Below are 23,252 nucleotides of genomic sequence, written 5' to 3'. Positions count from 1 at the left end.
TTTTCTCTAGGTCAGAGGGAATTGAAATGTTAAGAGGAATGCCATGAGTTTAAATTCTCCTCGGATGACAAAGGGCTATTTAGGGTAATGATGTAAAAGTGTCTGCTGATTTTTAGAGTAGGCACTACCTAACAACAGGTCACAAGAAAATGAGCATGGTCAGGTAACTCAGAATTACCGGATTTTGTCAACAATCTGATTGGTTTGGAAGCAGACTCTCCTATGGTGCCTTCAGACAAAGTGACAGCCAACATTTGACTTGTGGACCCTAAGCTAAGAAAGCAGACAAGCCCACTTAGATATCTGATCTACAGAGCTACACCATAAAATGCACTTGTAGATTTAAGCCACTGAGCACATGACAGTTTCTTATGCAGCAACACAGATGAGAACAAACAGATCTGCACAGTTGGTGGCAGTAGAAAGCCGTCAGCCACTGTATTGATAGTTTGGCATCAAAGCAGGCGCTACAGTGGGTGCATATATGCGGGACAATGAGCAGTTCAGCATCTGTGTGGATAGCATGCTTAGGTCTCACTATGTGCATCAGTCATCTGAACAGGAATTTGCATAAATAAATAAATGTATGTATGCTTATATACAAGTGATTCCACTGGTCCTTACAGTCTGTAACATGTGAACTAAGTAACTCAGGGAGATAACCATCTACAATAAAATGATTAATAAAAGCAACATGATAGTGAAAACTTAATCAAGAACCTAGAGGAAGAAAAAGGTTGGCGCCAGGAAGGGAAAGGGCAGGGTCAGGAAGGAAAAGAGTGGGGTCAAGAAGGAAAGGGGTGGGGTCAGGAAGAAAAGGGGTGGGGTCAGGAAGGAAAGGGGTGGGGTCAGGAAGGAAAGGGGTGGGGTTGGGAAGGAAAGGGGTGGGGTTGGGAAGGAAAGGGGTGGGGTTAAGAAGAAAAAGGGTGTGGTCAGGAAGGAAAGGGGTGGGGTCAAGAAAAAAGGGGTGGGGTCAGGAAGGAAAGTGTGGGGTTGGAAAGGAAAGGGGTGGGATCAGGAAGGAAAGGGGTGGGGTCAGGAAGGAAAGGGGTGGGGTCAAGAAGAAAAAGGGTGGGGTCAGGAAGGAAAGGGGTGGGGTCAAGAAGAAAAGGGGTGGGGTCAGGAAGGAAAGGGGTGGGGTCAGGAAGGAAAGGGTGGGGTTGGAAAGGAAAGGGGTGGGGTCAGGAAGGGTACACAGGGTCCATCAGACATAGTGATAGTCTATGGTTATCCACAGGTGGTGGTTGTATTAACTCTGTCTTTATTCTTGTGACTCAAAGGCTAGGTCTGCATAGCAGAAATATGAGATTTTGTTGGGAATACAGGAGACAGGTTGTATTGCCCACCCTACCTCATCTGAGTCAGAGTCTACAACTTTAACAAGATCCCAGGTGGTTTGTTTGCACATTAAAATTTTAAGAGCAGTACTCTAAAATTTACATATATTTTGTGAATATTCTTTTTTACCAAATAAATATTTAATAAACATGTTTGAGATCGCATTCCAGTGGTATAAGTGGCTAGACCCTTTAAATATCCTGCTTTCTTTTCTTACAGTTATCTTAAAACCTGGCCTATCGAGAATCAGAGGAGAAATTACTGTCTTAACATAAAGCATCTATGTGAAGCTGGGTTTGATATAATCACCATTGAATTGAATGGTGAATAATTGCCATTTTATATCGGATGTCCCTCATTTGTACTCATTTCAACATCTCGGTAGATTAAACTGGTTTCTTTTTGTGCTTTGCTTGTTTGCTTCATTTTGTTTTGTTTTTGAGATCAGGACCTCATGAAGCCCATCCAGGCTTTGAACTCACAGTATAGAGAAAAGAGAGTAGTGGGGTCCTATGGTTGCTTCTAACTTTCGGCCTGCATGGGCTGTTGAGGGAAGGATAACCTGAAAGAGCTTGAATGGCACCCATGCTGAAGTGAAGAGTCTGGTCATGAGAGACAGAAGCCTGTGGAAAGATGTAGACAGTAAAGACACAGAGAGGGCAAATAAGCAACGGCCAAGAATTGCAGCTCTTAAAATCTGCACGGTGCATGCTGGAACCTGACCGTGCAACTTTATAATCCAAAGAGGCAGGAACTGGTAATAAGAAAATTCCTCAGAACAGACAACAGGATGGGAAGGCAGTAGATAATTATATAGTCACTGTGAAAAGACCCCTACAGTCACCTAGGCCATTCAGTGAGACCCCTCAGAGTCCATACAGAAGGATACACTGTACTCAGTAAGACTGCACTACCTGTGTAGGAGAGTGTCAGAAGGACCTCACACTAATCACATGGTTTGTGAGTTATAGACACACTTTAGTTCTGCTTTAGTTTAGAAAGATGCTTGAGAACTTGAAAGCAGAAACGGTAGAGTCATCCAAAATGAAGCAAAGATAAAAAAAAAAATGTAATAGCACTGCAGTGGCCTTGGAATAAATCAAGGGATTTGATATATGTATTAATGAGAATAATGCATAAGTCAAATATATGGGTTGTATTTAAAGAAATAATGGCCACCAGATTTTCTAAATTAGATGTTGGAATTGTTAAGTGAGAGAGAGACAGAGAGAGAGAGAGACAGAGAGAGAGAGACAGAGAGAGAGACAGAGAGAGAGAGAGAGAGAGAGAGAGAGAGAGAGAGAGAGAGAGAGAGAGAGAGAGAGAGAACTAATAGCAAGCCTAGCATAACGGAATTACAACACCAAAAAGAGCCTCCAGAAACATCCGGAGAAGAAAGACATAAAGAAGCAAAGTGAGGAATTCTGCATGCTCTGGACATTAGCTGTGGGAAATGAAGAAAACAAGCAACATCTTTAAAAATCCATTATGTTAATAAAAAAACAAGCAAAACAACAAAAACCCTTTTCATTAAGGTCCAGTGTTTTACGGAAATATCCTTCAAAAACAAAACCGGAACAAACTGCTCTTTTTATACTAAAAAAAAAAAAGCCAAGATAACTGACTCTAGCAGCTCCAATATTGTAAGAAAGAAAATGATGCTAGGTAGAAATTTGAATCTACATAGAGAAGTCTCAGTAATGGTAAATATATAGATACCTATGAACTACTTTTTACCATCTTAAAAAGTTACCTTAAAAGATAGCAACCGTTAAAGAAAAAACCTGGCCATCATATGGTTGTTTCATTTTGTTTTTAAAATCAGACAAAGGAGAGAGTTGGATGTTAACAGTAGCAGGGACTATGAGAAACAGAAGTTCGTGTGCCCTAGGAATAGTGCATTACTCTTAATGCCAAGTTATTTCGGATGCTTCGTGGTATAGCTAAAAGTCCATATGTACACCTTGGAACAACAAGGAAAATGTGTAGTTAATAAATCAATAGTACAAACAAAATGAAATATTAAATCCAATACTTATTGCAGAAACAGAAGAGGGAAAGGGGACAAGAATAAATGATTAGAGAACAAATAAAATAATATATGTAAACACAGCTATATAAATAACTGCATTAATATAAATTAAAATATAGATATTGGGGACTCAGGGTCTAACTACATAGAAGAGTACATCCTAGGATTACAGGACCATGGGTCTGAGCCCCACAGAAAACAAACAACACTAAATTAAAGCAATTTAAAGGAATACTCAGCTCTGTGCTATGAAAAAAAAAAAACCTACTTTAAATGTTTTATATTTTTTATATACTTTAAATGAGATATACATTAATTAGATGAGGTTAGACTGTACTTTTTTGGGGCATGGACATTAAGCTCTTTATAGGTATTTTCTAGCTCTCTCGTGTGCCACAGAATAACCTAACCAGTAAGCTTCTCAATCACAACTTAAATGTGAGTGAAGCTAAGCCACACTGCACAGGCATTCCTTGAGCTGTGGGCTGTGACTCCTTGGCAGCGAAATGACCCTTTCGCAGGCAGCTAAGATCATAGGAAAACACAGATATTTACATTACAGTTTCTACCAGAAAATTATAGTTATGAAGTAGCAATAGAAATAATTTTATGGTTGGCAGCTACCACATGAAGAACTGTATTGAAGGGTCCCAGCATTAGGAAGGTTGAGAACCACTGCTCCAGATGACCACCAAGGCATTTCTTTCCTAAGCTGTCAACAAGGTCTACTGACCACTAATACAAAGAACACATTTTATGCTCAATATTTAAATTTTATTTTGAAAATGCAAAGCTTAAGGCTGACATGGATTACCTTCTGCATTTGGAGTCTCTATCAGGTAAGAATTATATCCTTAAAAAAAGTCCTTTTCCCTAACAACCATTTTTATTTGATCAGATGTGGTTGTTTGGCTAATCGTGGACCACTGAACTTTTTCAACATTTAGTTTCGAAATGTGAAATCAGAATCCAGTGATCCCACCTCTTAGGAGTTCCATGATGATGTGTGACATTTAACCACCACAGTGAAGCTTACATTCCCATGCCTACATACAAATAGATAGATGCCTTTGCTTTTCCCTGGCTAAATTTAAACTTTCTAGAATTGTTGCTTTCGGGATGTGCTAATCATATACCACAAAATGTTGCTGACTTTCATAACTCAGCCAAGGATATTGTGTTCTCTCTTTGCATAGAAATGCAAATTTCTTCAAAGATTGAGCAAGATTTTTTTCCTGATAAAGGCGATTTGAATATTTCGATCTAAGAGGCTAAACACATACCAACAATTTTTGTGGCATGCAAGAATTTTGAAGTATTTGCAATTAAACCCGTTCACACCCCATCTCTACCACTAAAATTTTACTGTGTATCAGTGCATATAGGCTGAGAATAGCCAACAATGATGTGTCTTTTGCCTGCGTCAGCTCCGTAGTATTATTGGCAGCCAAACATGCTCTATAGGCTACTGCATTTTCATTGATCCCTTGAAAAATGTCAATATTTTTCCATCAGTGGCATTTGTAATTCATCGCCCAGAAATCCCTGACATGACCATAATTTAACAGCTCTGGTTATTAATTCAGAGAAAGACAAGAAGAGAAGAGAAAGAAAAGAAACACAGTAGTCTCTAGCTACACATGAGCAAGTATTTTCTGGTTGAAAAAGTTGATCAAGCTGTGCTCTGCTGTTTTTAACCCCAGAAGTGTGATGGAACCTCTTGTAACTTACTCCATTCCAACAGTAACTGTTTTCCTGAGTTGTGTGCACTTTTGAATTGTGAGATCTCACGGCGTTCTGATCTTTATCTGTTGTGTGTCTCCTGGCCTTGATTTTTTTGTTTTTGTTGTTGTTTGTTTGTTTGTTTGTTTGCCTAAACTTGTCAGAGAAGTCTCTCTTCTTCCAATGGGTACAGATTGGTGGGTGAGTAATGTTAATGAGTTGAAAACACCTATAAGCTGTCTTTTTTCTGCCTTGCACACAATCCTCCTTTGACTTAGAATACCGGGTACCTTTCTGAGATTTGGTTACTGGCCGTAGAGGTCTGGACCCCTTGTTTCTAGGCTCTTGATTTCTTAGTCAAGGAAGTAAGATAGTGTAGATACAGATTTGCAAAGCGACAAGGAAGCAGTTCAGACGTGAAGCAGAAACTGTCTGTCATACTGTCGAGAGAAACAACGGGCCACCTGAGCGAGGATGCTCAAGGGTCCCAACTATCGCACAAGGTTTTCTTTAATTCGGCTCAAAAGAAGATCTTTGGTTGCTAAAAGCATAGTATAATGAGCTTTGCTCAATTTTAACTGATATAACCTCTTTTCTACTATTCATGTCTCTTACCACAATGCATCTGGTCTTAATCATATACATGTACAATTATGCATAAGGCAGTTAACAGAGGATTGACCCTAAAACTACATTCAGGACAGTTTGTAATGCCACACATGTCATCAAAATGGTATGAAGCCTGATCAGCCCACCTGTTTTCATCTCAAGGTGCATCCCTGGACATGTTTGACTAGAAACGGATCACTATCGTGAGGTTGCTATGGGAAGTCACTTATTTCTATTGGTAAAAGTTGGTATACCGGCAGCTTGATGCAGATGGGAGGTGTGTATGTGTGTGTGCACACGTGCGTGTTTGCTTGTACGTTTGCATGTGTGTGTGTGTGTGTGTGTGTGTGTGTGTGTGTGTGTGTGTGTGTACTTAGTGAGTTAAGGCTTTCAGGCTGCCCAGTGCATTATTAGAGGGATGTGTGCACAGCCCAAATCAAGTGGCATCCCAGCCCTGCTAAGTCCTGTGCTTTATGTGACTCATTATCTTTCACTTTTAGAAGGTCTAGCCTCAGCATCTTATTCTGAAGCCAAGTGGGAAAAATAAAAAAATAAACAAAGAAACAAAAAAAAAAAAACCCCAAATACATGAGATTTCCCCAGGACCTGCAGATACTAGGCTTGATTCTTAGTCTTGGTCCTACCAACTATGCCTCCAGGCAATAAGTGTCTAACATTCCCTAAGTCCCAACCTACTCCCACCACCAGGCTCCTGGGCTTGAATTAAATACTGACCAATACTGTTTAATCGTATTGTTAACATGATACAAATCCAGGTATTTGAGCATATTAAATATATTATCGTCTTCTTATTTTTTCAGTCACAGTGACTTTTCACGTTAAGAGTACAAAGGTTGACTGACCCACGTTCTTCTAACTCTGTCTTTCATTTACTGAGACTGAAATAGTTGTCAAGGGCGTTGTCAAGGTAGATGGCGCAGCATAACCTCAACTGTGCATGGCTTTGGACTCATGATGCTTCTTTTTGTTGGATCCAAATCTTACCTTGTGGGTGTCATGTGACTAGTCCCTTCCTGCCTCCCCAGATTGTCATTCTAACCATGCAAGACTCCGTCTTACCCTTCCATTCTCTCAATGCAGGTTGGTGTTCTCTGCCTGAAACATTCTTTCTCTAGATAATCACGGGGCTGATTCCTTCATCTTGCTTGGGTCTCTGTTCAAGGACCAACTACTCAGAGCCAAGATGCTATTTTCTCTAACAAAAAATAATATTCCTTCATTAAAGGCATAACAGTATTACATATTTATGTCTCCTCCATACCTTTACCGAAGAATAGAGCACACAGAGGCGATTCTGAATGTGTTTGGTGAGTGTGAGACAGGAAGGCGGGAGAGTAATTGTCCTGGTTTGCCATAGAATGTTCCCTTCAGTTAATGCTATAGGGTGACTATGTTTTCTCCCTGACTTCTCCTTCTATCCAACATCAGCCTATGCTGGTCTCCTCCAGCCCCCACAGTTTCCTGAGTCTCTGTGGGATTTAATCTGAACTATGTTCTACTCCATGTTATCTCTGAAGAAAGGTTACCTTTCTGTGTTATTTATAGTAATTCTTCCTCAGTTCGTCCCTCTGGGAGTTCCTACACTGCACTTGGGTCTCCAAAGGCATTGTAGGAACAAGAATAGCTACTCATCAAGTGTTTATTATGGGGCAGTCATGGCTCTGAGCCCTTTGCAAGTATTAACGCAGTTAGTCAACCTCCTCACATACTTTTATCTTCATTTAACATCTGACAAAATCAAGTTCCAGAGAAGTGAGGCGATTTCATCTCAGCCATCCAGACAGAATGGGAAGATGGATAGTAGTTCTAATGCCTGTGTTCCTAACGCCCATGTCAGCACCGACTGGACAGAAACAGCCCTGAGGTGGCATTTAGGAGGCATGAATGCTTGTCTTCCTTCTGTTGGTGGCTGAGGCCTGAGATGAGTTCTTTCTGTTTCCTAAATTGAGCCATATGTGGTGGCAAGTCCTATGATCCCAGCACTTAGAAGGCTGATGCAGGAGAATCACCAATCAAGGCCAGCCTGGGCCACATAAGGAAGCTCAAGCCAGATTAGTCTACATAACAAGATAATCTACAGAGTCTGTTTGAAAAACCCCAAGATTAAAGTATACTTTCTTCAAATGAAAACACTGTTCAACATAATTTACAAAGACTGTTATACCAACAAGCTATTACTGGTTTATCATGTGTTGCCTCGAGAAAGATGTAAGCAGAAATATCTTCAAATGTAACTATGGATTTCTACACTACTCGGATCCCCTGCCAGCCAGCTCCTGTCTTCTGTTGTGGCAGCTTCAAAGGGGAGAAAAGGAAAGGCGGAATAAAAGAGCTTTCTCAAAGAGTTAAAGAGGTTTGAAAAACGTGTGGACATCTGGTAAATATTTAATAACCAATAAAAGTTGTTTCGCTCACTTTTGCTGGATATAAGTTTTAAATGCCTTACAGATATTCATGTTATCAACCAAAAAGAATAGGTGTCAAGAAATGTGGAGATCTGTTTCCAACTTTTAGCACCATGCATTTCCTTTCTAAGCTAAGACAAGAAATCCCAAGTTCTTCTGTAATTCTGCCACCATGGTGTGGCATATGCAGCAGCTATCCTTAATCTCGACATATGTCAAAAATGACCAGAGATCATCTGTTCATGTTACAAATGGAGTCTGTACTGCATTCCAGGACCCAGTATCAAGCAAAACTTATATTAAATGAGGTACCCATTCAATGTTCCTATTCCTCTGTGCCTATACTTCCTCCTCTGTGACATTAAAGACATTGGCAAGCCTAGATTCCCATTTATAAATCATTGTCTTTGGTCCTTGTCTTCATCATCTTTAGGCAGCTAGAATGCCCTTTTCAAAATACTTTCTTCTTACATAAGTGCAGAGCATAGTTAACACCGACTAGAATGTGGAATTGGCCACAGACTTATGTCTCAGGCCAACTTGACATCTCACACCAACTTGGACAAGGTCCTGACCTTGAGGTTGACTCTGAGCCTGTATCCTTATCTGATAAATGATGATACTGATGCAGTCAACCTTGTTGTTGACAGCCAATCACATGGGATGTTGTATGGAATGGAATGCCCTCTTGGTGTAATCTTGCTAGCTGTGACCCTGAGGAACACGGATCATTCTTTCTCCAGACCAATGAATAAATTCATCTTCAACCATACAAAGTCTAAGTTGAAAGCAAAAAATAAAATCATCATTCCAGTGTAATCCAACTCAACTCCTGTCTTATCCCATTTCACAGAGTAGTATATGTGAGTCAGCTAATTCCTCTTTTACAGATTTATTCACACTGACAGTAAAATTGCCAGAAAGAGCTAGGTAGGCCTCCTCCACACTGAGCGACTAAATTACTCTATGAAAATGGACAACACCAAGACTGCCATGTTTCACGAAGATTTTTTAGTCTTCTATCTGAGCCTCAGAACAAAGCTCTCACTGGGTGCTAGCAAACTGAGAACCTTAAATGACTACTTAAAGGAAGAATGCTCAGCCTCCTCTGAGTGCTGAAAACCCACGCTACCCTCTATCTGAATGTCAGGTGAGCCTGGGCAGGTGGTCCCTTCCCAACTCATGTCAGCATCTCACCTCAACTTTCTAGAACCCTTACTCCATCTTCACAGCTGTGTGTGCCATCTCTCTCCCCAATTTCTGACATTGATTTTGCAATCACAATGATGATTTTGAATTTAAACATTCCTTAGCAAAACAAAGAGACGTTCTAGGGTGGTTTTCCCTTCTTGGTTTTTTTTCTTTTGGTGTTTATTTCCTTGTTTGTTTTTTTTCCCCAATTACTCTATGCATTCATTATCTATAATTAATGAAGTAAGAGGGGTTATAAAAGCATGCTGGCTATACAGTTTCACAAGATGCATGGCAGGGACAAAGAAGGGCTGATATTTATCAACTGTATCTTAGGGTCTTGATGGATGCATTCCTGGGGGAGGTGGGCCTCTAATTGGTGGTGAAGGATGTCTCATTTTTGGAGGGGACATGCCTATAGGTGTTCAGCAGGGAAGGCCAATTGATAGGCCCATGGGTGGTCTCATACCAGATGGAGGAGTCATAATGTCTGGAGGTGGGGTTGCTCTGCCTATAGGTGGAGCTGGAGTTCTGAGTCCTGGTGAGTACTGAGTTGGGGCTCTGGCAATGTTAGCTGTGGCAGCAACAGAAGCAGCTGCTATAGTGCCTCTTTCCTGTGGAGTTATGATCTGCTGGGATGGGCCTCCAACCGGGCCTGCTAATCCAGTAGGAGTTTGGGGAATAGGTACATCAACTGATACCCCTCTACCAGCTGCTCTTCCAACCCCAGGGCCACCTGCCATGCCAGCAAGTAGCACATGAGCAATGCCAGTATCTTTAGAAGGTGAACTCTCCACAGTCACGGAAACCAAGTTCTTTCCACAAAGCAAGACCAGACCCAAAACCTGTTTTTCTTCACATTCTGGCTGGTTTGCATTCTTTGGCTTGATCTTCCTGAGCTCACCACAGAGAGTCAGATTCATGTGCTTGTCAAAGCCTTAAAGGTGTCAATGAAGATTCTTCCATCTTGCAGGATACATCTAATTCTCTGGTCATGGGCTGCAGTATCCTGCTACTCTTAACCACAGTCATGATTGCTGTTCCACCATAGCCATTCTCAACAATAAGACTTCAAGATCCTTAATACTTGGGGGAAGACTATAAATTAAGGTTTGATGCAGATTATTCACACACAGTGTAAGTTGACCAAAGTTTCACGGTCAACAGGACCTGTTTTCCTAGACATTCACCACCTTGGTGTCCAAATACTGCTTTAACGTCTTCCTGGTGTCTCAGCTAAGAAGGCCTGTCTTGGTTCTGAATGGGAATCCACCACAGGGACTTGCTGTTGCTGAGAATATTGTGGGGACAAGTGCCAATCTTGGCTCAGTGAGGCTGTCCTTCTACATTTGACCTGGACTTTGACCTCTGGCACGTGCTGTTCAGTAGTTCTCAGGTGTAAGAAATCCCCATAAATGTGAAGAAAAAGAAGATATCTATATACATACATATATACATATACACAGGCACATCAAGAAATAATGGAAAAAGGAAAACATTGACAGTAAAATCCACACATAGGAGCATGTCACACCTAAGATTTCAAGGACCAGAGAAGGGAAGAGGGGACCTTTGTTGTTGTTGTTTACATACATGTTTTTGATGCGTCTTTAACAATATTTCTGTATTGATTACCTCTTCTAATTGTGAAAGGATAATAGTTATCGTGAGCCTGAGTTTCAGAGCCAGGAAACTTGGTCTTTAGTTCGGGCTCTGCCATCAATATGCCCATTATTACCATCGGCTTCTAATACGAAGGAAGCTGAGATTTAGAGAAACTTTAAGTCTTAGCCAGTTTCATCCAGACAGAGGCAGAGGTGGGGTTTTCAGACCTAATCTCCCTTACTGGAGCCCCAGTCTTTCAGGGCTTTCTTAAAGAACCCTTGCTGATGGACATTTGTCATGCTGTCCAAAATGCAGCATTCTTAATAACCAGCCTTCTAAGGTAGAAAGGGTCGAATAAGAGATTGTGAGTTACAATTCGAAGGAGCTTTATTACCTGCCACTCCATGATACGCTGAGCATGACCTATCCAGGAACCAATCAAGCATCAGGGAACATCCTTCATCTACATAGTGTATGAAACCTATTTTGATTCTTGTGAACCAGTTTTTTTTCTTTCCCTTTCCTTCTTCCTTCCTTTCTTTCTTTCTTTCTTTTTTTTTTCTTCAAGGCAACTAAAGAAAAATTAAGTTGCATACCATGAAAGGAGTGGACACTATTATTTTATAATTTTCCCTAAGATTATACCAAAATCACTGGGCCCATTCATTTGTGTTCCGTTGGGCAGACATTATTCATATTCATATTAAACAGATATTAATTGAGGGTCTGCTCTGTACCAGGTGCCAGAGAAGCCAGAGCAGCCTGTCACTGGCAAGACTCACAGCCCTTCTGTGCTGTGTAAATAAAGGAGTCACTTGGCAATATTCTAGAGTGACAGAGGTGTCACAGAAGAATATAAGATGCAGGGCAGAACACATGAAAATATTACCAACAACAAAATGAATGACATCATTAGAGAACAGTAGAGCGCAGAATAAAGGAAGAAATGATGGAGCTGATGTGAGGGAGTAAATACATCTAACAAAGGCGTGCTCCTAGAGTGGAAAGCAAACGTCTACAGTGGGACAGAGGGCCATAATTGAACAAAGCGGCCGCCGGACGAGCAAGAGTAACCAATAGTCCCTGGAGACTCTCAGAGGCTGGAATGAGATGAACAGAAGAGGAAACATAAAGACCAAATGATCCCAGCAGAAGCTTCAAATGTCTAGTTGTGTGCCTGTAAATTTTTCTCCTGCTCCTCATTTTCCTCCTCAGAATCTCATCTCTGTAAATTCAGAGAATTTAGCTCTGTCGTTAGAGTGAGGCTGGGTCACCAAGCACCTCATTTTAATAGTAGGTACACTGTGTGTGTGGAGATCTCATTTCCCCCTGAGCCCGCTGATGTCTGCTCAAGTATTGGCAGCGGGTCTCGGCACACAATAACTCACAGGGATGCATTTCACAGCCTTGAGTCAGATGGAATTAGCAAGCGGACTTACAACCCAGAGGCTTTACCCGACACTGTCTGTTAAATGCAATTTGTGTTTAAAATAATCATCTCATATGGTATTTGTTTTCTGAACTGAAGGTAGGCAGAAAGAGTGGAGGGAGGGAAGGAGGGAGGGAGGGAGGGAGGGAGAGAGAGATTCTGTTTCACAAAATCAACTATCTTAGACTTCGTTGACAATCTTAGTTTAATTGTATATATATAAATCATGTAGGAATTTATTTGGTTTGATGATTGGTTTATAAGGACAATATTCGTACAGGGTCTGAGTATAAAGGAATTAATTGAAGTTAATTTTTAGAATACGCACAAAGTGTTTGGCTCACAAATGGCGATTCACCTTCAATGGGTTTCAGCCTTGTTCTTTATGCCCCTTTGCCAGAAGGCAACACAGTAAACCTGTGTAGAGTAACACAGTGAGCCTCCTCTTCTGCTTGGCTATGGCTCCTGGCCCTCTTCCCGGTCTTATACAGACCACTGTGACATTTCAGTTCATCTGGCTGAAGCCAAAAGATGTCCTCTAACACCATCCTGAGTCGTCCTCTATCACAGCATCCTGAGCCGGCAGAGTCCAGCTAATCATAAGCACATCCCTCACCACCGGGAGGAGGCTCCCATGCCTGCCAGCCTTGTTCGAGAGTGTGGGTGCTGCCAGAGAATGTTCTGGGGGCTGGATGGTGCTGGGAGAAAACCAAGGCAACATTAGAATCTGTTCTTACGCGGCTCTCGTTTCGTACTGAATAATAACTACAGAAAACCTCTGTTCTATTCTATCAGCATATCAGAAACATGCCCAAAAAAGTCACTGTCTTCTCGAAATAAAAAGGAAGATAAAATTTTACTTTCAGTGATTTTCTGTTTTTCAGGGATTTCTCCCTCCCTGGTCTAGAAAGCCTTTTCCCCTCTAACTACCTCAGTGCTAGGTTCCAGGGCATCTGTCTCTTCCCAGGATCTCAGTGACTTCCACGATCACCCTCTGCAAACAAATCCCAGTTGGAATGCAGAAGCCTGTCATTTCTTGGCTCTATGATTCCTCCTATAGGATTCAATGGGGATAACAGTGGAAGGCTAGAAGCCTTCTCCTCTGAAGGGATGCTTGTGGGGAGTGAGTTGCATGTTCTGGTTCTTTTCTGCAATGCAGAAGGGAATCACAATGGACTTCTGACCTGAATTGGTTCTTCCTACCTTGATTATACTTTTTTTTTGAGTGGGAGTGTCTGACATGACTTATCTCAAATAGTGATCCTCCTCCTAAGCGCGCAGCAGGATTGCATGCAGAGCTTACTAACCTAGGTTTCACCCTGGTGTGTCTGCATTTCCAAAGCTGCCAAAGGGATCTTGGTCTGAGAAACACACTTGAGGACTATTGGCTCAGGCAGTGGTTTTCTCTCCCTGGCCATACAGAACCCAATCCCTGTCAGCCCCCAACCCTAGAGACACCTACTTAGTGGGTCTGCAACTACAGCATAGACAAGGACCTTTTAAACTCCTTGTATAAGAAAGAATGTCTGGGGATGAACATAGTCACAATATGCTATATATTTCTATGAAAGTGACTTTATGAAACCCATCACTGCATAAATAAATGCATACCAATTACAATGCATATTTGGGAAAACAGAATGAGAACTTTTTCCAGGCGGTTCTCTTGATTGTGTTCTAAACTCCCTCAGATTCTATTAAGACTCCCATTTTTAATGAGTTCCCTTGTCTGTGAATGCATCTTAAACTTGCTTCCTCTGACTTCCACTATGATCTCTTGTTTTCTTCTAATACTAGCCGGAGTGCCCACCCTAACCCTAGTTCATAACCAGCATAGCCTCCGCCTTCAGATGACTCCTAACAGCTCACAGATTAAAACAAACCAGCGTTCACTGGGATGATACGATGATAATGCAGTCTAGACACATTTCTAGACATTTAGATAAAGAAGCATGTAATTCAGGTGATCATTTGGGGACTTCATTTCAACACTTGGAAGCACCCATGGGTTTTGATGCAGCCGACTCGATTATTAGGGAACATCACATAACTCAATAGTTAATTAAGGCTTTCACCCAAACTGGATTCGTGACCTCTCCTTGAGGTCTTCTAACAACAAAGCAAAAATGAAACGTCTTCAAACAAAAGAAAAGGTCTGTTCGTTAAACGTTCCTGATCCAAGGGCTCTTCTAATGTAACAACATTGATATTTAAAAATGCATGTTGACTTGAATTTGGTGGTTTTTTCCAATATATTTAAGTCTCACATGGTTTGTACATGACTCAAAAAAAAAAAAAAAAAAAAAAAAAAAAAGGTTAACTATTCTTATTCTCAGTACCCTGAAGAGAAAGACACTTGGCTGTTCATCTCAAATTCGTCATCTGAGAAAGCAAAACATGAGGAAGGCAGGCAGTGGTATTCCTATTGTCAAGTGCTCATGACTGTATCTTAAATAAATGCTAGTCAGACTGGACTAAAAGCATTAAAGTCAGAGGCATTTCAATGATGATTACCCTCACAACCACCTAAACAACTGGCTTAAGTATGGCTTGTATCTGGTTTGGTTTTGCCCGGGACTAACACTTAGTGATATTTAGATTACCAGGACTAATATCTGATTTATGTACATTGCCATAGTTGATTCCTCCAACAGACATAAATCTGGAATGTATCAGGAGACTGGAGCTCTGTCGGTAACCATCTTAACCAAAATGACACAGTGGTTAAGATCTGGACAGTAAGCAGTCATTAGAGTGAACATCTATGAAGCCATTACTAATCTGTTTTCCCAGCACCTCCAATGATGCTTTGTGCTCAACAAATATATTTCCAAAAAGAATCAATGAGCCTAACTCCAAAGCCCCTAATACTATTCTTTGATATAATGTGGTTTTGAGCCAGATATGGTGACATATGCCTATAATTCTAGCACTTGGGAGTATTGGGGGTGGGGGAAGATCAGGAGTTCAAGGCCAGCTTTGGCTGAATATAGTAAGGGTTGCATGAGACTCTATTATCTCAAAACAGCAGCAACAACAAAAAGTGTCCTTTCCTAAATGACTGGCCTAGGGCAGATGTCTAAATCAGGGATAAGAGACTAAGGGGCTGTCCTCTACCAGATAGCAGGCAGGACCACCCCACGGTTGACTCGGCAGGTGTGTGAAATATGTGCAGAAGTCTGTGGCTCAGCCTCCTGAACAGAGATGGGACAGAGGTAGGCAAAGGACCTGGCCATCTCTAGTGGTGATTCAAAGTTATCAGTGGGGCTCCAGATAGCCCCAGGCCCTGGCATTTAATTTGCCTACTGTGCACAGCCAAAAAAAAAAAAAAAAAAAAAAAATTGCTGACACACAGCAGTAGAAGCTGAGCACCATGAAAACACTTAACTGCAATGAAACCCTCATTCATCAAATCAATAGGGATCTAATTTAAAGCTTCAGAATCAATACTTTTCAACCTGTCTGTTGGCCATAAACCATCTCTACCCATATTAGCAAAAGTGTGGCTTTTGTTGTAAAGAATAACCACAGGAGTTATTAAACTATTATAATTGGAAGGCACTTATAATCAAACATAATAAGGCTTCACAATCAACACAAGTCCCCTTAGTTGATGTGATTTTAATTTACAAAATGTCTCATTGATACATCTAAATGCTGTGGCAAATTAATACATAATCACTCTCGCATAGATGTCACTACATTTTAAGTACTAACAGAGAAGGCATCTATCTCTCTAAATAAATTAAGTCCATTAGCAGCGGCTGTCCTGGCCCATCTCTGCAGTTCAGCTGTGTCCTCTGTAAGTCAGTATGTTTACAGTTTAAAGGCGCTACCAGTCACTGATGCAATTTCAGTTTTAAATCTTAATAGGAAAGGGAAGGATTAACCCTGCTATGATGTTTGGGCTATGTGTTCATGTGTGCATTTGCATGAGCTACGTGACCAAACCCATGCTAATAAGCATCCTGGAAGGTTCACCTGTATGACCAGTCTGGAGACTATACTTTTATCCTAACCAGGGTGATTGTGAACCATCCCTACAATGCTTCACTGGCAGCTGAGATGCTAACTGTCTAATCACATCCGCAGCAAGACAATGATCGAATCCATCTTCATAGCTCCAGTATAGTGTGTCACACACACACACACACACACACACACACACACACATACACACACACACACACACACACACACACAAATAGACACACACAGTGTAAATCAAAAGGTAGGGACCAAGAGGTTTACTCAGGCTTTTTGACTGTAATATTTAATAAACTTAGTTGGTCTCCAAAGGAGCATATATAAATTATCTGAATGCATATATGTGTATGTATCTAAGCTGGGAAGCAAACGTAAAGGCACAAGGGGAGAAAAAGTGAGAGCGGGGAGACAGAAACAGAGATTGAGACCTACATAAACGACAGACAAGATTTCTCTGTCTACCTGCCAACCACTTGAGTAAGACCTGCCTTGTGTGCACTTACTCCATAGATACGCACTCCGTATCATGTGCACTCCGGACGTGATGTGAATGACAAATGAGAAGTCTTACTTTCCTGATCTTGTCCCCATTCCCAACACCCATCTAACTGGAGTACCAAGCGGTCCTACATTTTCTGTCGGAAGCTCTAAGAGCTGCGGCTCAGGACATAGGGACAGTGAGCAAACAGGAATTCATCTCCCACAGTTCTGTACAGTGGTACCCTTAGGGGTTGGATTTTTTGTTTCTTTGTTTTGGGGGGATTTTTTAGCCCCTATATTTTTCCCTTGCTCTCCCTTTTCCTATTCTTGCTCTCATTTGTCTTCTTTGCTCTGCCGAGCAATATCGTGTCTACTTTCATTTCAAATAAACATACATGATTTGATGTGGCCACATAAAATCCAGGAAGCATAAATGAGAGGGAACGTCGTGGTATTTGTCTTTCTGAGTCTGGCTTAATTTTCTTAATTATGATTCGGTACCACAGTTGTTTGCCAATTCCTCTGTTGTGGACACACTGGGATGTTGTGAGTGGTGAGTCGGCAGGTGTTTATGAGCAAGTATGTCTGTGATGGGCTGACTTAGAGTCCTTCAAAGGAGCTACCAGGAGTGGTATAGCCAGATCGGTATATGTTTAGTGTTTAGAGAAAGCTCCATGCTGATTCCCAGTGAGTCTAGATGAGTTTGCCTTCCCAACAGTAGTATAGAAGGCAACAGTTCTTAATCTGCAAGTCACATCCCCTTTGGGGGTTGCATATCTATTATGGTTCATAAGAAGAGCAAAATTACAGTTATAGAGTAGCAACAAAATAATGTTATGGTTGGGGTCACCACAACATGACCCATATTAAAGGGTGAGAACCATTGGTACCCTTGTTCTGCTTTTCTACCTCTGGAACCACGGCAATGCCAGCAGTTGCTGTTGCTTGGTTTCCTCCTGACTGCCGTTCCGACAGGGCTCAGGTGGAATCTCTATATAGTTTTGATTTGCATTTCTCAGGTGCCTCGTCAAGTTCGACAGTTTTCCTTTGTTCATTCTCTTCTCGTGTCTCATAATTTGGGAACTGTCTGCTTTGCTAGTTATTTATTGATCCGGTTCTTTGTGGGTTTCGGTGCTGTTGTTTAACTGTTTTCTCTTTTTAAAGTAACCTCTATTGTTTCTATGCCGTGAGAGCCTTGTACATGGTAGGCATGCATTCTTTTCTTTTCTTCTTTTAAGTATAAAGAGAATTTATTGCTACACTCTACCATTGAGTTTCATCTCTGACTTAACTCTACCCTTGCAGTTTCCCACCAAACTCTCACAAGCATAAGTGCATTGACAGATGTGACAATTTTGAACTTGCTGTGACTCAGCTTTAAGATAAGTTCCCTAGTCTCAGCAAGAGTGCCACCACTAAACCTTTCTTTTATACCCCAAAGCCCTGTGGTACCAGCTGTCAGTGCGGCCTGCTGTAACTGTCCTTACTCACTGAAATTCATTAGCATGGCTTGTCCTAGCAGGAGCGATATAGGGGACAAATCCAGAGAATGGAGGCCTTCTCCCCCTAAAACTCAAGAAAGAATCTCTATCCCTTGAGCTGTAACCTCCTGTGAGAGGTTTAAAACAATACCCCATATTCTGAGCAGACACTAGATTGTATTTAGAGTTAGCCTCACCTGTAGAGCTAAATAATCCAATAAGGCTATTTGGGGAAGGAGTATTTTTAGAAGTGAGAGAGGGAGAGGGGGAAGGGGAAAGGGAAAGAAAGGGGAGGGAGAGAGTAGAGGGAGAGGGAGAGGGGAGGGGGAGGGGAGGAGAGTGGGAGAAGAAGAGAGAGAGAAGAAGAAAGAGAAAGAGAAAGAGAAAGGGGGGGAGAGAAGGGAAGTACTAATATAAAGGGAGAGTAGGTATTGGCAAACTGAAGGCCAGTGGTTTTTAAAAGGCAAAAGTAAAGAAGCTGAAAAGGTGTGATTGCACCGGAGCAAGAACTGAGACTGTACCCGCCTTGTACCCAGTGCTCATAGCATGCCAAGCACTCTATTTATATCTGGAAATGGACACCAGTTAGTCACAGGCAGCTCAGAATAGCCAGTGGATAGGTGTGGTGTGTGCAGAATAATCTCAATAAATCAAAAAATTAGAAAAGAAAATCATGGAAGGGAAAAATAGGTAGAATAGCATGGCCACGCTTACTTTTCAAGAACAAAACACAAAACAAAACCAGTTGTGGTATCTGTGTGACAGATGTGTTTGAGACAGAAACCAAAAGGAGAAGGCTGGCACATAAATCAGGTAAGACAGGGGGGAAGTAGGGCTTGGCTGGTAACCAGTGTATGTGGGGTTGAGCAAATGAAGGAATGCTGTGGTTCTTGTTTACCCGTGCGCTGCATCATTCATTCACTACCTTCACAAAGGTTCAGAAGACAAAGGCAAGTTTCAGGGCCATGGCCAGGTCAGAGCTCCAGGCCTCAAGTTCAAGCCTTGGTTGCAAAGGATTAATCTCCAGGGTCACATTCCCAGGCGCTTCTCGTCGTGGGAAGGTGGGTGAAAGTGTTGATTTCTATCCAGAGGTTAAAGTCTGGGATGCATTCCTGCCTGTCCATCAGCTCCACAAATAGTCACCCGCATCCTCAGCATGGCCACTCGTCTAACAGATATGACAGTTAAATCGCCAGAATTAAGTTCCTTATTGTTCCTAAATGCCTCACCCTGCAGCTCTCCCTCACCTAGATGGACGGCAGCTACATCTCCCTGATTAGTCAGACAAATCGTGAATGTGTGGATCCTGATGCTTCTCTGTCCCCTAGACTTCCAGCTCTGCCCATGGGATCCATCTAGAATCTACCGCCTCTCAGCCCTTCTACTGCTGCTTCATAGCTCAAGCCACTATCAACACACATGCAGCACATGCATCCACATGGACACACACATGCAAACACATATGCACATACGTATTCATGCATGCACCTGCACATGACCTCATACATACATGCTTACACCTGTACATGGATGCACACAAAGACACACATACTCACATGTACATACACATGCACACAGACACATGCATGTACCCTTATGCACATGCACTCATACATACATTTGAACACCTGCACGTGCATGCACACATTTGCACATGTGTTCATGCATACATGCACATGCATGCATATACCTGCACATTCATGCACACACAGGCACATACATGCACATATAGACTCACTCACACATGCACACATATATTAATGAGCTCTTGAGCATACACACACTTGCACACATGCTCAGACAAACACACACACACACACACACACACACACACACACACAATCTTTACACAGTCTTTTTTTTATTTTAGGAGGCAGAAATGCATCAGTATGGCACAATATCTGACATCTTTACTCTCATTTTCAAAAGCACCTACTGCAACTCAAGAGACCTCCCGTTCTATCTCCTATTAGTCCAGCAATACTGACCCCCACGGCTCTTGATTTCACACCCTGGGGTTCTCTTTCCTGGGCCGGTAAAAGCTCCATCTTTTATCCTTGTCAGGTTCCTCCTTAAATTTCACCTTCTCCAGTTGTTTTTTTTTTTTTTTTTTTTTTTTTTCCCTACTAAAATGCAAGGTCTATGGTAAAAGGGATTTTTTTTTTAAGTCAGGGTCTCATGTAATCCAGGTTAGCCTTGGACTTCTGGTCTTCCTCCTTTAACTACCAGGTGCTGGAACTACAGACATACCCCACTAAACCCACTTTCATGTGGTGCTTGGCTGCCTGAAATCTAGGCAAGTCTTCCACCAGCTGAGCTACATCCTCGGGCCAAGAGAAGAGTTTTTATTTTAATAAGTGATGTACGGCTAGCATGTGTAATAGCTCTAGAATATTTGAGGCTGTGGTTGGACTATATCAATATTGTATTCCAATCATTCCGTACTCACAGGAGAGAAAGTTAAAAGGAAGGAGGAACGCTGTATTGTTGAATAGTGTCAATCACATATAAAATTATACGACACATTTTCCTGTCCCCTTTGCAGGGGCATGTTGATAGAAGTAAGCCACATTCGGAATGAGTTAATAGAGGCTAAAGAGCTTTCTCTGGACTTAGCTTTGCAAGCCTGAAGACCTGCATTTCATTCTCAGAACCTATGTCTAGTAGGCCAGGAATGTTGGCAAACACATTTCCAGTAATAGGGAGGTACAGACAGTTGGATCCCTGGGGCTTGATAGTCATGTAAAATTTCACAACCAAGTTTATACTAAACTTTGTGTACAGTAAGCTGGATGGTGTCTGAAGAATAAAACTTAAGGTTGTCATCTGTGCTACACACACACACACACACACACACACACACACACACACACACACCAAATATATTCTCTTCTTCAACCACTTGAGATCCGGGTCTGATGACCAATGACCAGTCTCCCTTACAGGGAGCCATTTCTGAATGTCATCTCCTTCTTTAGATTCTTTTTTTGAATCTAGATTAATGAAGAATAAAGTGACACTCTCAGTTCCACATTGCCACACACAAGTCGCCTTCCTCTGGATAACACGTGCCATCGAGCTACATAAACCTTGCTTTGCTCTACCGTGTTTTACTGAGAGCGCTCATCTTGTTGGCTGAATTTGTCAGTAGTGAAACTCTCTGTAATGTATGCTTCAAACCCCAGTTTGGTATAGAAGCTCACACCTTTAATCTCAGCATTTTAGAGCCATAAGCAAGCAATCTCTGTGAGTCCAAGGTCAACCTGGGCTTTGTAGCCAGTCCCAAAGCAGCCAAGGCTACAGAGTAAGACCTTGTCTCAAGAAAAATTTTTTAAAAATGAGATTTTAAAAATTATTTATTATTTATATGAGTACACTGTAGCTGTCTTTAGATACACGAGAAGAGGGCATTGAATCCCATTGCAGATGGTTGTGAACCACCATGTGCTTGTTGGGAATTGAACACAGGACCTCTGGAAGTGCAGTCAGTGCTCTTAACCTCTGAGCCATCTCTCCAGTCCACTGAATTGAGATGTTTATGATTGAAAATATTCTTTTCATTTTAGGCTTTATGCCATGGCCATTTCAATGTTCACCAAAGATTTTTTTTTTTGCATTTCATTTCTTTCTTTCAACTTTAACCTTAAACCTTTAAAATTGAAATGTGTTATCAATAAGATGATCTCAAGAGTATAGCTCTGGCTTAAGAATCATCTCAGTTTACCTATTCTCTAATACAGTCATAATTATGGGCTACAGTGATAAATATACACTGGCTGACTAGAGTAAGAAGTGACCAGCCAAGACTCAGGTTTAATCTCTCCAGTTCATTCACATAAGTGAACCCTTCCTTTATGTATAAACCCAATTAGTGAACACTTACTAAGATCTTTATTCGGGGTGGGGTGGGATGCTGCTTCACATTGTCTACCCTCATGAGCTCCTTGTCTTAGTCGGGGAAAGGTATGCATGCAACTGTACTGGAAACAAAGACCTGCTCTTGACAAGACATGCATATGAACAAACTATCCCTGCTTCCTTTGTCACCTGAACTTATAATTGCACTGACTTGCCTCTCACCAAGCCAGCAGCCAAGGTCTGATCTATTCTGTGCTACAGCAAGGTGGGTGATTTATGAAGAAACCCATTCTTCTTTATTCCAAGGGGCCAGAGATTCAAAGATCAATGTACTGGCAAATTCAGTTACCTAGGAGGGCTGCGAGCTCTGGAGGAGTACTCTGCATCCTGGGTAGGAGACTAGAGAGACAAACTGTGAAGCTGCCTGAAGCCCCCTGTGTCAGCTTTCTATTGATAGGACATATCCCCAGAGAAAACAACTTTTAAAAAGGACGGGTATATTTTGGTTCACAGTTTCAAAGCCAGCACTACACGATTCTACTGAGTCTTGGAAGTGAGGAGACAGAATATTATGACAGGGAGCACGTGAACAAGCCTCCCACCTCCCAGCAACAAGAAACAGAAAGAGCAAAAGAGGGGTGTGGTTACAAGGCACACTCCTAGTGACCCTCTTCCTCCAAGCAGGCTCTGCCCTCTAATGCCCCATTGAACTTTGAATGGATCCCTGGTTTAATCCATTGATAAGATTAGCGCCTTTCAATGAGATTCCCTTCCCTTCATACAGTACAGCACCACCAACTGTGATGACATCATGGGAAATGAATGAAGGTAAAGACTGGCAGAGATGAATCCTCACCATATGCAGCAGCCATATTGGCTGCACAGGATGTGGTCCAGAGGTGCAAGGAGCTGGGTACCACCTTTATTTTCATGGACATTCCCTGTCTAAACCATCAACACATCTTTCTTGAGGGCCTCCATCTCATTAGGTCATAAGTAGCAGAGCCCTGGTGGCTTAAACTCATCAGTGTCCTACCTCTTAATGCTATCACATCAGCCACAACTAAATATGCCATGGCTTAATTCACTTTCTA

The 23,252-nt window shown here is 41.7% G+C and overlaps 1 protein-coding gene and 1 pseudogene across 17 annotated transcripts in view; one reads left to right on the top strand and one right to left on the bottom strand.

The window, feature by feature from the left end:
- Nucleotides 1–23,252, top strand: part of ANKS1B (ankyrin repeat and sterile alpha motif domain containing 1B) — a gene marked incomplete at both ends in the record, with an annotated part of 1,047,539 nt that overhangs the window by 826,950 nt on the left and 197,337 nt on the right. The window lies entirely within an intron of this gene.
- LOC308435198 (small nuclear ribonucleoprotein-associated protein N-like) lies at nucleotides 9,744–10,350 on the bottom strand (annotated as a pseudogene). The gene has a single exon. The product of its transcript is annotated as a small nuclear ribonucleoprotein-associated protein N-like (transcript).

The sequence above is a fragment of the Micromys minutus genome, assembly GCF_963924665.1.
Source record: "Micromys minutus genome assembly, chromosome: 22".
Lineage (NCBI taxonomy): Eukaryota > Metazoa > Chordata > Mammalia > Rodentia > Muridae > Micromys > Micromys minutus.
This window is presented reverse-complemented; position numbering and strand designations above follow the sequence as displayed.